Raw genomic sequence first — 18,068 nt, forward strand, 5'->3', positions numbered from 1 at the left:
CATTTTTTGCGGGACGAAGTGACAGTTTGATTGGTACTATTTTGGGGGTCATAAGCCTTTTTGATCGCTTGCTGTTGCACTTTTTGTGATGTAAGGTGACAAAAATAGCTTTTTTGGCACAGTTTTTTTTATTTTATTTTTATGGTGTTTATCGGACGGGGTCCATCACGTGATATATTTATAGAGACGGTCGTTACGGACGCGGTGACACCTAATATGTGTATTTTATTTTATTTTTTCGTTTTTTTATAGGAAAAGGCAATGTCTTTTTTTATTTACATTTTTTTTATTTATTGATTTATTTTTACTTTTATTATTTTCACTTTTTTTTTTATCAGTTCCCTCTTGGATCTTGAAGATCCAGTGGGGCTGATAGTTGTACTATACTTTGCAATGCTCTTGCATTGCAAAGTATAATACTTCCAGACTGCCTGTAGGTGGCAGCACTGGACGCCTTTGCCATGGCAACCGGACGCTTTTGCAAAGCGTCCGGTTGCCATGGCAACCATCGGGCGCTGCGATCACAGCGCTGCAGCCCCGATGGTGGAGAGAGGGAACCCCCTCCCTCTGTTAACCTGATGGATGCCGCAACCGCAGCATGTATCGGGTTACAGGAGAGTGTCAGCATAGAGCTGACACTCTGCTGATGGCGGCGGCTCAAGAATGGAGCCGCCGCCATCACACACACAGAATGGGGAATCGGGGGTAGGGACAATATTGAGGGAGGCTGGGGCAGGAGGGGCGGCCAGAAAATTAATGCAGGGGGCGGGGAGGGGGCGGACCGCATGCCAATCAGGGCAGGAAGGAGATGAGCGCCGGCTGGGCACAGATCAGCGAGGCACAGATCGGGGGGGGGGGGGGCAGACCACAGAGGGGCACCAAAGGCTTGGAGGATCGGGGGGCATGAGGAACACTATCGGCTTTCAGGCTCTGATCTGCAGAGCGCAGATCAGAGCCTGAAACTGGCATTTTTCCACTGCCGCGATCCGATTGGTTAGTCTGCACAGACTAACCAATCGGATCGATTGCCGGCAAGGGGCCACTCCGATTGGTCCCTTGCCGGCATTACTGCACTGTATGCTTTGCAGCGCTTGGATTAAAGAGCTGCCAGAACGTATATATACGTGGTAGCTGCACGGGGTATGTGCAGCTATCACGTATATATACAGATTGCGGTCGTGAAAGGGTTAAGGACCAGTTCAGGTCTGAAGTCACTTTGTGAGGCTTACATAATAGAAACCACCCAAAAATGACCCCATTCTAGAAACTACACCCCTCAAAGTATTCAAAACTGATTTTACAAACCTTGTTAACCCTTTAGGTGTTTCACAAGAATTAATGGAAAATAGTGATACAATTTCAAAATTTCACTTTTTTGGCATATTTTCCATTATAATATTTTTTTTCCTGTTACAAAGCAAGGGTTAACAGCCAAACAAAACTCAATAGTTATGGCCCTGATTCTGTAGTTTACAGAAACAACCTATATATGGTCGTAAACTGCTGTACGGTCACATGGCAGGGAGCAGAAGGAAAGGAATGCCATACGGGTTTTTTTGCGGGATGAAATGACGGTTTGATTGGCACTATTTTAAGGTGCGTATGACTTTTTGATTGCTTGCTATTACACTTTTTGTGATGTAAGGTGACAAAAAATAGCTTTTTTTACACTTTTTTTATTTTTTTACGGTGTTCACCTAAGGGGTTGGGTCATGTGATATTTTTATAGAGCATGTTATTACGGACACGGCGATACCTAATATGAATACTTTTTTTAATTTACTGTAAGTTTTACACAATAACAGCTTTTTTTAAACATAAAAAATGATGTTTTAGTGTCTCTATATTCTGAGCCATATTATTTTTTTTGGGGGGGGGGCGATTGTCTTAGGTAGGGGCTCATTTTTTGCGGGATGATGTAAGGGTTAGATTGGTACAAAGGCATACACCTTTCTGATCGCTTGCTGTTGTACTTTTTGTGATGTAAGGTGACAAAAAAATGGTTTATTTAGCACAGTTTTTATTTTTTTATTTTTACGGTGTTCATCTGAGGGGTTAGGTCATGTGATATCTTTATAGAGACAGTGGATACGGACGCGGCAATACCTAATATGTTTTTTTTCCCCTAATTTTTACCAATTTGTTTAAACTTTATTTGGGGAAAATGACGTTTTGGTTTATTTTTACTTGAAACTTTTCATTTTTTGGGTGGAAAACTTTATTTGTTCAACTTTTTTTCACTTTATTTTTTGTCCCACTTTTGGACTTCAACCTTTGGGGTCTAATCACCTTTACAATGCATTCCAATACTTCTGTATTGAAATGTATTAGCTGTATGAGTAATACAGTGTGTATTACTCATACAGCTTCTGGCCTGTGAGATCCAGGGGGATAGATCTCACAGGCTCATCACAGGAAGGCAGCACAGATGCCTCAAGAAGGCACTGCGCTGCCTTGAATGCCATCGGGTCCCCCCTACAGCCCCACGGACACCCGATGGCATCGCCGCCCACTGCAACCTGTAAAAGCCGCAAACCGCAGGTCTGAATTGACCTGCGGTTTGCGGCGATCGCCGACACGGAGGTGTCACAGGACCCCCCCCCCCCCCCCGTGCATTGTCCCCGGGTGCCTGCTCAATATTTGAGCAGGCATCTTGTTCCGATCACCGCCTGCCGGACGATGAAACCACTGACCCAACCTGGGAAGGTGGCAAGCCGAGCGAGGACAGCAGTACAGAGGGGGAGGGATCCGCAGCACCGCATAAGGCTGGAAGAGGTAGTGGGGTGGCAAAAGGGAGAAGACGTGCCACACCAAACAGGCCTGCAACTGTTCCCTGGAGCACCCCCTTGCGGCAATCTCCCTTGCTAAGGGGTAGGTGTTCCGCAGTCTGGCGCTTTTGTGAGAAAAGTGCGGACGATGAAGGAATTGTCATTTGCAACCTGTGCCGTACCAACGTTGCAGAGGCTGGGAGCGAGTCGTACCCTGGGATGGCACAGGTGCTACCGATGCCAAGGATTGTGGGTCCTACTTTCATCAGGATTTCCGCTACCACCTACATTAGTGGCTGCACCCTCCCCCCCTCCTTCTCCTCCTTTACTTCCACCTCTGAATTCTCATCTTGCAGCACCAGTCAGCCATCAGTCAGTAGCAGTCTAGCACTGCAGTGGGGAAGTGGCAACAGGCCATCTGAAGCTAATTTCCTAATTTCCGTTGCAGAGCTGTGGCAGAGTATAAAGGACCTGACTGAGCTGTGGCTCTCGTCACTTAAACTACAGCCAGGCATGGTTGTGTCTGATAATGGTCGTAACTTGGAGCTCGTCAAGCTCACACACATACCATGCCTAGCCCATGTGTTCAACTTAGTAGTTCAGTGGTTTATCAAAACCTACCCCAATTTGCCTGAGCTACTAGTGAAGGTGCGCCGCGTGTGTGCCCATTTCCAAAAGTCATCTACAGCTGCCGCCGGTCTGGCAATGCTGCAGCAGTGCTTGCAATTGCCAGCTCACCGACTGTTGTGCGACGTGAGCACGTGCTGGAGCTCCACGTTCCACATGTTGGCCAGGCTGTGTGAGCAGCGGGCGGTAGTGGAATACCAGCTGCAACATGGTCATCACCTTTCCAGTCAGCTTCCGCGCTTCACATGCAACGAGTAGGCATGGATGTCTGACCTCTGTGAGGTTTTAGGCAACTTCGAGGAATCAACACAGATGTGATCAGCGATGCCACTATTATCAGTGTAACCATCCCACTTCTGTGTGTACTGAAACGCTTGCTGCTCACAATGAAGGCAGACGCTTTGCATGTGGAAGAGGTTGAAATTGGGGAAGACAGTTCACAGGGTGATAGCCAGACCACCTCAGTTCGTCTTCTCAGCTCGAATTGGATAATGAGGAGGAGGAGGAGGAGGAAGAGCAGGAGACGGTAGCCTCTGCTACAGAGAGTAGTACCCATAGCAGGTTTATTCCATCTGTTCAGCGTGGATGGGCCGAACAGGAGGAAAAGGATGAGGAGATTGAGAGTCATCTCCTGATGAGGACAGCGAAGTCTTGTCTGTTGGGACTCTGGCACACATAGCTGACTTTATTTCATGCTGCCTTTCGCGTGACCCTCTCGTTGTATGCATTTTGGCCAACACCGATTGCTGGTTGTTCACCCTTCCCTTCCCCCGTTACATATAAAACTTCTAATCTCATTCCTGTGGTGGAGAGGACTAGCAAAATGGTGAAATACTAGAAGGTCCTTGTGGAAAAGTGGAAAAATTGCTCCAAAAATATCCAGCTGACAACGCTGGCGGCAGAGTACGTAGTTCCTTGGGTCCCCGAGGAGGGAAGACGAGGGGAACACACAGCAGTTCCAACAAAGGCAGGGCAACACTCTCCAAGGCCTGGGACAGTTTCATGACACACCGCCAGCACCCTAACCCTGATGCACGGCCTAGTGTCATAAGAAGTGAACATTTTTCAAAAATGGTCCTCAATGATCCCTTTGTGCCTTACAACTATTGGGTGTCAAAGCTGGACACATGACACGAACTGGCGCTGTACACCTTGAAGGTGCTGGCCTGCCCTTCCACCAGCATTTTGTCAGAGCGGGTATTTAGTGCTGCTGGGGGCATAATAACTGATAAGCGCCTGCGCCTGTCAACTGAAAATGCTGACAGATTGACTCTTATAAAAATGAACGGATTGCCCCTGACTTCTCTTCTCCACCAGAGGAAAGCGGCTGAACATAAAGGCACTTTAAATGTGGTTTTATGGTGTATTGAATACATTGTATTCCCATGCACCCCTTCCACCACAAAAAAAAGGGTATATAGTTCAATCTTCCTTTTCTCGTCCTACTCCTCCATCATATCAACATGCTTAATAGGCTGCCCTCGCTTCTAATGTTTTAGAGGTTCAGCAGCAGCAGACCCTCACCCCTAATGTTTTAGAGGGTCACCAGCAGCCCCACGCTCATAATATTTTAGATGGTCAGATCAGCAGCAGACCCTCACCCCTAATGTTTTAGAGGGTCAGCTCAGCAGCAGATCCTCACCCCTAATGTTTTAGAGGGTCAGATCAGTAGCAGGCCCTCGTCCCTAATGTTTTAGATGGACAGATTAGCAGCAGGCACTCGCCCCTAATGTTTTAGAGGGTCAGCTCAGCAAAAGACCCTCACCCCTAATGTTTTAGATGGTCAGATCAGCAGCAGGTCCTCGCCCCTAATGTTGTAGATGGTCAGATTAGGAGCAGACCCTCACCCCTAATGTTTTAGATGGTCAGATAAGCAGCAGGCCCTTGCCTCTAATGTTTTAGAGGGTCACCAGCAGGCCCTTCTCCTAATGTTTTTGAGGGTCATCAGCAGGTCATCAATCATCATTTTTCAAGGGTGTGTATGATGCCCTCCTTTATGTGTAATAAAGGGTGATCCTTGTAATGTTTGGCAGTCCTTTCACTTAGTGCACAGGCTTTATGAGTGTAGGAGTCCCACTACCCGAACAATTGTACCACTATGTGAATGAGGCTCTCCTTTATGTGATATACAGGTTGTATTGGAGTGTCTCTACCTTGTAATTTTGGGCAGCACTTGCACTTTATATACAAGTAAATATGCAGGAAAGAATGTTTCCTAACAATTGTTCCTCTAAAATCGATTTAATCTTTGGTTTTGTAGGTATTATTGTCAGTCTGTAAAAGTAGCGTACTACTCGGGCAACATCGTTCCCAGCAGTGACCTGGGAGTCCAAGATGCATCCAGACATACTCCCCATGCTGTTTCCGAACCATTTCAGTGGTGTTTCCATCAATTTCTGACCTTTTCCTATGAACCAGACAACCTCCCATCTTCATAGCAGAGGGTGCCTGGTTTAATGCTCTGGTTCTCCCATTGACTTCCATTGTGCTCTGGTGCTCTGTAGAGCACCCCACCATCCCAAAGTGTTCTACTCAAGCACCAAAAATGGGCTTATGTCACTCACCGATCTAACAGATAAACTATATTAATTTCCATGTCATGTATGCAGTGCAGGTGTTCCTCACACCAAAAATGGGTATATGCCACCCACCGATCTAACAGACGGATTAATTAATAATTTCCCTGTCACATATGCAATGCTGGTGTACCTCACACCAAAATAGATATGTCACCCAACGAGCTAACAGATGGATTAACTATATTAATTTCCCTGTCACAGATGCAGTTGTCACAGACGTTCCCTCGACAGGTAGAAGGAGATCGGTGAGACTGGCAACACGTGGTTTGATCTGACATGTTTTCTGTTTGGATCAAATGACGTCTGTGTTGTTTCTGGTGCTTGCCACACCTTCTTTCCGCAGGTGTGGCTATTAGGGTAATTTAACCTTCTCTATTTATAATTGCTTCTCCCACAATGCTGTGCGGTTTATAGCTCCTGTTTGGACCTTTGGATAGATTGTGGTTGGATCTCGGCTGAGTTCCTGGTGCTTCCATTGCTCCTTTGTAGTTAAGTCTTTCCTTTCCCTTTTGTATTTTGTTTGGGTTCTGTGTGTTGCATTCCTTTATTGTTTGTAGTAGGCCTGAAGAAGACTCCTGTTCGTCCTTCCTTTTGGAGGAACAGGTAGTCTTGTCCCTGCCATTAGTACCAGGGTTCTCTAGGGCTTGATAGGACTGTAGGTATTTCTGTGTATGAACTCACCTACCGTTTGGGTCTGTCCATACTGTTAGTCAGTCAGGATTTTGGTTAGAGTTTTAACTAGGAGGTGTCAATTTTCCTTCCCTAGTTCTCAGGCCTGATTCCCTGTCCCCCCCCCCTTCCCTTCTATGCTTGGTGTGGTGTTTCCCTCCCACACCAAAGCATGACAGCAGTGCAGTTAAACCTCACACCAAAAATGGGTATATGTCACCAACCGAACTAACAAACAGATTAACTATATTATTTTCCCTGGCACATATGCAGTGCAGGTGAACCTCACACAAAAAATCGGTATAGGTCACCCACCGAACTAACAGACAGATTGACATTTTTGTGTCAAGGGTACAAATATTGTGCATTGGACCCACAAAAAATCACTATAGGTCACCCACAGAATAAATCGCCAGATACAATTCCTAACAATCTCCCTCACTTCAGCTGCCTGCCTCCTTTCCCTGCAGTACTCAGAGCTGATGGGCGGTGCTACACATGATACAGCATGTATAGAGTCTGGGTCACATGATGCACTGGCCAATCACAGTCATGCCATTACTAGGCATGGCTGTGATGGCTTCTAAGTGCCCACAGCCTAAAAGCTTGTTGATTGGCTGCCCTGCAGCCTTTCAACAAGCTTTATTAAATGCCCGAACAGCGAACTCAAACCCAAACTTTTGCGGCAAAGTTCTGGTTTGGGTCTGGGCACCTGAACTCGCAAAGTCCGGTACGGACCCAAACTTTGCAGTTCGGGTTCGCTCAACACTACCTCCTATCTCACATATCAGTACAAACTGCATGTATTATACCTCATACCTCACATATCAGTAAACTGCAGCATATACTATATATCTGTACACACTGGATCATACCTCATACCTCACATATCAGAACACTGCTGTATATACAATATATTTGTACACATTGCATCTATTATACCTTATACCTCACATCAAATACAAAAGCTTTGTTTGTGCCGTTTAAACAGAAAGGCGCACCATAGGGTAATACCGTATGAAACGGGTAACTATTGGTTCCAGTAGAAGGCTCTAGAATGGGCTCATCAAGATGTGTACTAGAATCCTGTTTGGTCGTAGTTCTGCAGCCACAGATGATGGTCTTCTTATTGGAGATGCCAGAATGCCCCAAGAAGATACAAGGTTTCCAGAGCAAAAGGGTTTTACACGGCGCAAGACACCAACTACGGTCCAAATAATCATAGGTCAAGGTCTTTATTGCAGGTATATACAATATATTTGTACACATTGCATCTATTATACCTCATACCTTACATATCAGTACACTGCTGTATATACTATATATTTGTACCCACTCAATCTATTATGCCTCAAACAACTGGCATTCACATTAGATTCCAGTACCCACATCCTTTCCTCTGGTTCATAACCCAAGGGAGAACTCGAAAGTCAATTATCTTGGAGATCTGAAATTCCAAACTAACGTGCACCAAGACAGAACACTGCTATATATACTACATATTTGTACACATGGCATGTATTATAAAAGTATAATAGATACAGTGGGTACAGATATAAAATATAGTATATACAGCAGCGTACTGATATGTGGGGTCTGAGGTATATTAGATCCAGTGGGTACAGATATAGTATATACAGCAGTGTACTGATATGTGAGGTATGAGTTATAGTAGATGCAGTGTACACAGATATATGGTATGTAAAGCTTTGTACTGATATTTGAAATACAAGGTGTAATTTATAACTCGTACCACACACATCAGCACACTGCTGTGTATATTCTATGTATGAATGGTAGGGAGATCCGGAACTCCTAAACCTGCGGCTGCACAAGCGGACCCGGATGGTGTGGTGCTCAGCGTGATGTGAGTAGTATGCAACAAGGAGTATAGATAACAGACACGCGGCACTCACAGGGTCGAATCTTCATGGATGCTTTTATTGCTGGTTAGCAAGGTAGCGTAAGGTGCACAGGCTGGGGAGCGGAACGGCCCAGGTGTGGTTAGGCGGAATACACATAGGAGTTATTACATAAGTGCTGGTGTCATGGTCTTACCTTCTTGCTGTCCTCCTTCGTTTGACATGTGCTGGCGGCCATCTTGGTTTCTGGGTTTCTTGTAGCCTCCCACCCTGCGGCTTCTCCTTCCCACTGGGAGGAGCTGGATGCCTAGCTCATATATATAGGAGGTCTGTGGCTTCAGTTCCCTGCTTGGTCCTCCTGTGTTCACATGCTTCTAAGACTGCTGCTGCTTCTGGTTCCTGATCCTGGCTTCGTCTGACTACCCCGCTGGTTCCTGATCCAGGCCTCGTCTGACTACCCTGCTGGTTCCTGATCCAGGCTTCGTCTGACTACCCTTCTGGTTCCCGACTTCTGGCCTCGCAAGACCCTGCTTCGGTTTAGCCATCCGCTTGGACTTTTGCCTTACAGCTTTATTTTCAATAAAGTCTTCTTATTTCCACTTATCTCTTGTTGTACGTCTGGTTCATGGTTCCATGACATTAGGACCAAGCCATGAATTCTGACGGTACAGGGCCATCCTCGCTACCTACGCTGGTTGCCAGACTTGATCAGCAGGATCACCTGTTGGGTCGGTTCGCTGTGGCGTTGCAAACCCTGCTTGAACGCACGGCTCATTTAGCTTCCGTTGCCGATGGGTCGGTTGTCGCTCCTGGGCCCGCTCCTACTGCCGCTCCGGTTGTTGCGCCAGAGTCTACCCCGACACCTGTTGCTGCGCCTGCGGTGTTTCGGGGTATGACCGGTTCTGCCCCCCTTCCACAGCGCTTTGGGGGAGAGCCAACTCAGTGCCGAGGTTTCCTTAACCAGGTGGGCATTTATTTCGAGTTGCTGCCACATGCCTTTCCTACTGAGAGATCAAAGGTGGGCTTCTTGATCTCGCTGCTCTCGGACAAGGCCTTGGCCTGGGCCAGCCCTTTATGGGAGAACAACAATCCGGTGGTTGCCGAGTTTTCCGGTTTTGTTGCTTCTCTTCGGAAGGTATTCGATGTGCCGGCTCGTGCTGCCTCTGCTGCGAAGCTCCTTATGTCCATCAGACAGGGTTCACGATCCGTAGCTGAATACGCCATTGAGTTTCGTACCCTGGCAGCAGAGGTGGGCTGGAATAATGAGGCTCTGGTCGCTGCTTTCTCTCATGGTCTCTCGGATGCCTTGAAGGATGAGGTTGCAGCTAAGGACCTACCAGTGGAGCTCGAGTCCCTTATTTCTTTCCTGATTTTGATTGACACCAGACTCAGGGAGAGACCTTCCTTTAAGGAGAGCCTGCGGAGGTCTTCTAACAGATTGGCGCCTACGTTTGCTGTCCCACCCGTGCCTCCCTCTCCTCCCACGCCTCCTGGGGATGACTTGTCTGGGGGTGAACCCATGCAGCTGGGGTTTGCTCGCCTGTCCGAGGGGGAGAGGGTACTCCGGAGACGCGAGGGCCGATGCATGTACTGTGGTCTCGGTGGGCATTTTCGGTTGGCATGCCCGAACCGTCCGGGAAACGCTCGCACCTGAGATCCTGTCGGGGGCAGATCTTGGGTGGAGTCTCCTCGTCCCCGGTTTCCCGTGTTGACAAACCACTGATTACTGTTGTCCTCTCCTGGGTCGGGGGCTCGGTGACGACCCAGGCGTTGGTGGACTCTGGTGCTGGTGGTTTGTTCATTGATAGTGTGTTCGCTGCCGCCAATTCCATTCCTCTGCAGCCTCGAGGTTCCCCACTGGCTCTTGAGGCGATAGACGGCAGACCCCTTCTGCCGCCACACGTGACTCAGGAGACCCTTCCAGTGGGGATGGTCATTGGTGCCGTTCACAGAGAGTCGGTCTGTCTCCAGGTTATTTCGTCTCCACACTACTCGGTGGTCTTGGGGTACCCCTGGCTCCAGAAGCATAATCCGACTTTCGATTGGAGATCGGCCGAGATCCTCTCGTGGTCACCGCAGTGTGGGGCTAGTTGCATCCATGGGCCTGTCAAGTTGCTGTGTACTTCCTCGGACTCTCTGTTGCCTCCTGAATACGAGGAGTACCGGGAAGTATTCGATAAGGTGCGTGCGGTTGCCCTACCTCCGCACCGCCCATACGATTGTGCCATAGAGTTACAATCTGGTGCCGTTCCTCCTCGTGGCAAAGTCTATCCACTGTCGGTAGCGGAGAATGAGGCCATGGAGGAGTACGTGAGGGAGGCGCTTTCACGCGGACACATTCGCAAATCCTCGTCCCCGGCAGGGGCTGGATTTTTCTTTGTGAAAAAGAAGGGCGGTGAGTTGAGGCCTTGCATCGACTACAGGGGTCTCAATCGCATCACGATCAAGAACGCTTACCCGATACCCTTGATTTCCGAGCTGTTCGATCGCCTCAAAGGGGCCACGGTCTTTACCAAACTCGACCTGAGGGCGGCATATAACCTGGTAAGGATCAAGGCGGGCGATGAGTGGAAGACCGCGTTTAACACCAGGACCGGTCATTATGAATCCTTGGTTATGCCCTTTGGGTTGTGCAATGCGCCCGCAGTCTTCCAGGAATTCATCAACGATGTTTTCCGTGACCTGTTGCAGCAGTGTGTGGTGGTCTATTTGGATGACATCTTGGTATATTCTGAATCCATGGAGGCCCACATTCTGGATGTCAGACGAGTGTTGCAACGCTTACGAGAGAACAAGCTGTTCGGTAAGCTTGAGAAATGCGAATTTCACCGATCCCAGGTAACCTTCTTAGGTTACATCATTTCCGCTGAGGGGTTCTCCATGGATCCTGAGAAGGTTTCGGCTGTCTTACAGTGGCCCCAGCCCAGTGGGCTTCGTGCCCTGCAGCGCTTTTTGGGCTTCGCCAATTATTATCGGAAGTTCATTAGGGACTTTTCCATGCTAGCCAAGCCTCTCACGGATCTGACCAGGAAGGGCAGTAATCCCCAGGTCTGGCCGCTCGAGGCCATCCGAGCTTTTGAGGCTCTAAAGTCCGCCTTTGTGTCGGCTCCGATTCTGTCGCATCCCAACCCTGGGTTGCCTTTTGTCCTCGAGGTGGACGCGTCTGAGACGGGAGTAGGCGCCCTCCTGTCTCAGCGTAGAACACCAGAGGGTCCTCTGCTTCCTTGTGGGTTTTACTCCCGGAAACTGTCTTCCGCGGAGTGCAACTATCAGATTGGTGACAGGGAGTTATTGGCCATCGTGCAGGCCCTTAAAGAATGGAGGCACTTGCTCGAGGGCTCGGTGGTTCCGGTTCTCATCCTGACGGACCACAAGAATCTGACCTACCTCTCGGAGGCCAAGAGATTGACACCACGTCAGGCCAGATGGGCTCTGTTCTTGTCACGTTTTAATTACGTGGTCTCCTACCTACCCGGTTCCAAGAACATCAGAGCGGATGCCTTATCACGGCAGTACTCCGAGCTGTCCGGGGAGGAGTCGATTCCGACTTCGGTCATACCTCCGAATCAGATCCTGGCCGCTATTCGCACCAGCCTGACCTCTCCCCTGGGTGAGCAGATTTTGGCGGCTCAATCTGGTGCTCCCTCTGGGAGACCCAACGGCAGATGTTTTGTGCCTGAGGAGTTGCGCACTCGGTTGTTGCGAACCTACCATAACTCCAAGGCCGCGGGGCATCCTGGAAAGAATCAGCTGTCCTGGGCTGTTTCACGTCTGTTCTGGTGGCCTTCTCTACGTTCCGACATCGCCGCATATGTAGCGGCATGCTCCGTTTGTGCCCAGAGTAAGTCCCCTCGGCACCTTCCGTTGGGCCTTTTGCAACCCATAGCCACCGGGGAGCGTCCTTGGTCACACCTGGGGATGGATTTCATTGTGGACCTCCCTGCATCCCGAGGCCATACGGTCATTCTCATGATTGTGGATCGGTTTTCCAAAATGTGCCACTGTGTTCCTCTCAAGAAGTTACCCTCCACACCGTGCTGCGCCCTTTTGTCAGAGTAGGTCCCACTCAATAGAGGCTTCCTTGACGTGGTGAGTGGGCTTATGCCTTTTGATCAAAATGTACACTAATGCCTCTTGTACAGCATGCAATACGGGGGGCTGTACACTTTTTAGGTCAAAGCCAAGCACTGTGGATGTGCGACCCAGTTCTTTTTTCTCCCCCATATAATTGTTATTTGAATCTTTCTTCTTTATTACTGGTGTCAGCACTCCTCCCATTCGGCACAGGTGGTTTTAATCACACAGGATTGCATATAGTGGTCATTGACCTGTAGCTCCTGATAGTAATGGACATGCTGTGTTAGAAAGCTGTTCATATGGTGCAGTACTGTGCGGTGGCCTTTGTTTTTGTGGTGCTGTTCTGGTGGGTTGGTGGGACCCAGTGCCATGGGTGGCATCGTCAGACAGCATGGTTGCTGCTTTGACTCCTGGGTCCCGCCGCCTACCAGGATATCGCCGCTTTGTCATCGCACCATGCTGCGCCCTTTTGTCAGAGTAGGTCCCACTCAATAGAGGCTTCCTTGACGTGGTGAGTGGGCTTATGCCTTTTGATCAAAATGTACACTAATGCCTCTTGTACAGCATGCAATACGGGGGGCTGTACACTTTTTAGGTCAAAGCCAAGCACTGTGGATGTGCGACCCAGTTCTTTTTTCTCCCCCATATAATTGTTATTTGAATCTTTCTTCTTTATTACTGGTGTCAGCACTCCTCCCATTCGGCACAGGTGGTTTTAATCACACAGGATTGCATATAGTGGTCATTGACCTGTAGCTCCTGATAGTAATGGACATGCTGTGTTAGACAGCTGTTCATATGGTGCAGTACTGTGCGGTGGCCTTTGTTTTTGTGGTGCTGTTCTGGTGGGTTGGTGGGACCCAGTGCCATGGGTGGCATCGTCAGACAGCATGGTTGCTGCTTTGACTCCTGGGTCCCGCCGCCTACCAGGATATCGCCGCTTTGTCATCGCACCGTGCTGCGCCCTTTTGTCAGAGTAGGTCCCACTCAATAGAGGCTTCCTTGACGTGGTGAGTGGGCTTATGCCTTTTGATCAAAATGTACACTAATGCCTCTTGTACAGCATGCAATACGGGGGGCTGTACACTTTTTAGGTCAAAGCCAAGCACTGTGGATGTGCGACCCAGTTCTTTTTTCTCCCCATATATCTGCACAAGAGTTGGGCTCGATTTTTGCCAGGGAGGTCTTCCGGTTGCACGGTTTGCCCAAGGAGATTGTGTCGGATCGGGGGAGTCAGTTTATGTCCAGGTTCTGGCGCGCCTTTTGCTCCCAGTTGGGGATTCATCTCTCCTTCTCCTCGGCCTACCACCCTCAGTCCAATGGGGCCGCAGAACGATCCAATCAGGCCTTGGAGCAATTCCTTCGTTGCTATGTCTCCGATCACCAAGACAATTGGGTTGACCTCCTGCCTTGGGCTGAGTTTGCCAGGAACACGGCGGTGAACTCTTCCTCTGGGACGTCTCCCTTCATGGCCAATTATGGGTTCCAACCTGCCGTGTTACCGGAGGTATTCTCTCCCCAGGATATTCCGGCTGTGGAGGATCACCTTTCCGTCCTACGTGCTTCTTGGGTACAGATCCAGAGGTCCCTTGAGGTCTCTGCGCAGCGCCAGAGACTCCAGGCTGATCGCAGACGAGCGCCCGCTCCTTCCTACCAGGTCGGAGACCGCGTATGGTTGTCCACCCGCAACCTCAACCTTCGAGTGCCCACTCCCAAGCTGGCGCCTCGCTTTGTTGGTCCCTTCCGAGTGCTTCGCAGGGTAAACCCGGTAGCCTATGCCCTCGCGCTTCCTCCTGGCATGCAGATCTCCAACGTGTTTCATGTCTCCCTGTTGAAGCCACTAGTGTGTAATCGTTTCACTTCCTCGGTTCCTCGGCCTCGTCCGGTCCAAGTGGGCAATCGTGAGGAGTATGAGGTGAGCAATATCCTGGACTCACGCCTGGTCCGCGGTCGGGTGCAGTTTTTGGTCCATTGGCGTGGTTATGGTCCAGAGGAGCGTTCCTGGGTTCCCTCCGCAGATGTCCATGCTCCTGCCTTGCTCCGAGCCTTCCACGCACGCTTCCCTCAGAAACCGTTCTTTACTCCGCGGAGGAGGGGCCCTTGAGGGGGAGGTACTGTCATGGTCTTACCTTCTTGCTGTCCTCCTTCGTTTGACATGTGCTGGCGGCCATCTTGGTTTCTGGGTTTCTTGTAGCCTCCCACCCTGCGGCTTCTCCTTCCCACTGGGAGGAGCTGGATGCCTAGCTCATATATATAGGAGGTCTGTGGCTTCAGTTCCCTGCTTGGTCCTCCTGTGTTCACATGCTTCTAAGACTGCTGCTGCTTCTGGTTCCTGATCCTGGCTTCGTCTGACTACCCCGCTGGTTCCTGATCCAGGCCTCGTCTGACTACCCTGCTGGTTCCTGATCCAGGCTTCGTCTGACTACCCTTCTGGTTCCCGACTTCTGGCTTCGCAAGACCCTGCTTCGGTTTAGCCATCCGCTTGGACTTTTGCCTTACAGCTTTATTTTCAATAAAGTCTTCTTATTTCCACTTATCTCTTGTTGTACGTCTGGTTCATGGTTCCATGACAGCTGGTTCCCTAACGCTATATGGTGCATAGGGGAGATAAAGCACAAAGGGAGAAAGTGGGAAGTAAATATCTAGAACCACGGGTAGTCAAGTTTTGGCACGGGTGCTAGGGACTGGTAAGTCCTTAGATGTACTAACGTATTCAGGAAGGAAAGGGCCTTAAAGAAAAACAGCCATGTCATTTTTGTCATTCAGACCGTGTGGTCCCATGGCTCCCGTTTTGATGATCCATCGAGCCTCCCGCTGCAACAAAAGGCGGTGGCGGTCCCCACCTGTGGGATAGGACCCACCGCTTCTATCCCAGCAAAGGAGAGGCTGGATAGATCACCACTGTGGGTTGAGCGAACATGGTCAACGAGGCGGGGCAAGCCGCGTCCCGTCCTTATAGAACCAAGGTGTTCCCGTATGCGCTCAAACAGGGGTCTGAATGACAAAAATGACATGGCTGTTTTTCTTTAAGGCCCTTTCCTTCCTGAATACGTTAGTACATATAAGGACTTACCAGTCCCTAGCGCCCGTGCCGAAACTTGACTACCCGTGGTTCTAGATGTTTACTTCCCCCTTTCTCCCTTTGTGCTTTATCTCCCCTATGCACCATATAGCGTTAGGGAACCAGCACTTATGTAATAACTCCTATGTGTATTCATTCACTTATTTATTTAGCATCTCCCTCTCTCCCACCACGGTGATGGACCATGTGATTGGACCATGTGACCTGACGTCACCACAGGTCATTTAGCCGGCAGCTCATCATTAAAGAAGTAAGAAGAGACCGGCAGCGCCAGCTACGCGATCAAGAGGAGAAGGTGAGTTAAATTGTATTATTTTTTTTAACCCTCAATTGACCACCTACTAAGCATTCTGTATTCAGAATGCTATTAATTTCCCTTATAACCATGTTATAAGGGAAAATAATAACAACTACACAACACCGAACCCAAACCTGAACTTCTGTGAAGAAGTTCGGGTCTGGGTACCACAGTCGGTTTTTTATCACGCGAGTGCAAAACACATTGCACCCGAGCAATAAAAACTGAACATTGGAACGCAATCACAGTCAAAATTGACTGCAATTGCGTACCTACTCGAGCGGGTTTGCCGCAATACATTGGGACGCATCCGGACCTAATCCGGACACGCCCGTGTGAACCCAGCCTAATGCTATTGCCAGATGCTCTGTGCCCCCTGTATATTGTGCCACATGCTTGCTGCCACTTATATGTGTCCCTTGTATGTATTACATTTCTTATATGAGCCCCCTGTGTGTCTTGTACCTGTATATATGTGCCACTTATATTTGCTTCCTTTATTTATATGTGCCGCCTTTATGTGTTGGATCTCTTATATGTGCCCCTTTATGTATACAGTTGTGCCTCTTATATTCACTTCTATGGGGCCTGCGTTGCGTGATAAACACACAATTTAGAGCATGCTGCGATTTTCACGCAACGCATAAGTGATGCGTGAAAATCACAGCTCATGTGCACAGCCCTATTGAAATAAATGGTGCCGGATTCAGTGCGGGTGCAATGCGTTCACCTCCCGCATTGCACCCGCGCGGAAATCTCGCCGGTGTGAACTCAGCCTTAGGGGGACTATGTGTGACGCTATATACAGAAGCCACAGAGGGTGTGGCATTATAAACAGAGGGCATAGGGAAAAAGGCACTATATACAGAGGGCACAGAGCATGTGACACTATATACAGAGGATATGAAATAAGAACAGAATACGGTGGCACTGCTATAATATCAGACAACAATCCAACCACTTCCTCTGGCTATGCGCCAACAATGCGGTATTCAAAACTTCATATGTGGTGCTCAGCAATTAGACGGAGAGCCAATTTGAATGTGACAATGTAGAGAAGATAATAAAGTAACATGCGGCACTCACCGAAGTAGCGAATATGTATCTCTTTATTCTTCCTTCTTGAGGACAACAACAGACGGGGTGCTGGGGTGGACAGACTATTGCAGATGATAGCGGCTCCGGCCGTTTCGCGTGTGCTATCACGCTTCTTCTGGCCGCTGTGAACGTCATTGTCCAATGTTGCACTTTATAGAAGCGGCGCCCCACAGCCGGAGCCATCAGCAACAGCTGTGCGCCGCAGGTTAGTAACGTTAAAACCATACATGTGAAAAAGACAAATACATGCAAATCAGTGCCAATAGTTAATTCAATCTTCATAGTCATATTAACATACTAATATAATATGCATCGCTATACAGTGGTGTTACTAATTCACCTACATGTGGAAGCAATTGCTGTACAAGAGGGAGTCCAGCTTTCCAGCGGTTCAACTATCAAGGCTCAACAAAAATGGATACTTCAAATCTTAGAGAAATACGGACATGTAATTTCTATCGTTCAGCCCTGCTGCTCCCGTGGCTCTAGTAAGTAAAATCCACCTTGCTTCCCTCTGCAGGAGCAGCCGGTGCCGATCCCCTCCCCTAGGGATGGGTCGGACCTGTTCCACTCCCGCAAAGGAAAGACAACGCGGACGACAACCATGCGCGGCTCTGATATGTTAAATCAAGCGGGGACATCCCCTACCTGAACGAATTGAATTGATATGTTCTCGTATTCGCTCAAAAAGTGGACGGAATGTTTTGCCAATGTAAAATCAATTACATGGACAAAAAACAACATAAACGACATAGGGTGTGCGGCACGTCATAAAATCCCTCAGTATGTGTTTAACTCCTCCTATCTGTAACCACTTACTGCATACATTTAATGCGCAAAAAGAGCAATGTCCACACTTATAATTTCCTCTTGATTTTTTACTCGTGAGCCAAGTCTCCGCCTGGGATTTGCGGAGTACACTATTAACCAACTTATCTTTAAGAGTTGGACACTTTCTGAACATGACCAATGGTCGCTGGCTAGAAAGATTGCTCAAAGCTGGATCCC

Source organism: Bufo gargarizans, chromosome 2 (assembly GCF_014858855.1).
Source record: "Bufo gargarizans isolate SCDJY-AF-19 chromosome 2, ASM1485885v1, whole genome shotgun sequence".
In the NCBI taxonomy this organism is placed as follows: domain Eukaryota; kingdom Metazoa; phylum Chordata; class Amphibia; order Anura; family Bufonidae; genus Bufo; species Bufo gargarizans.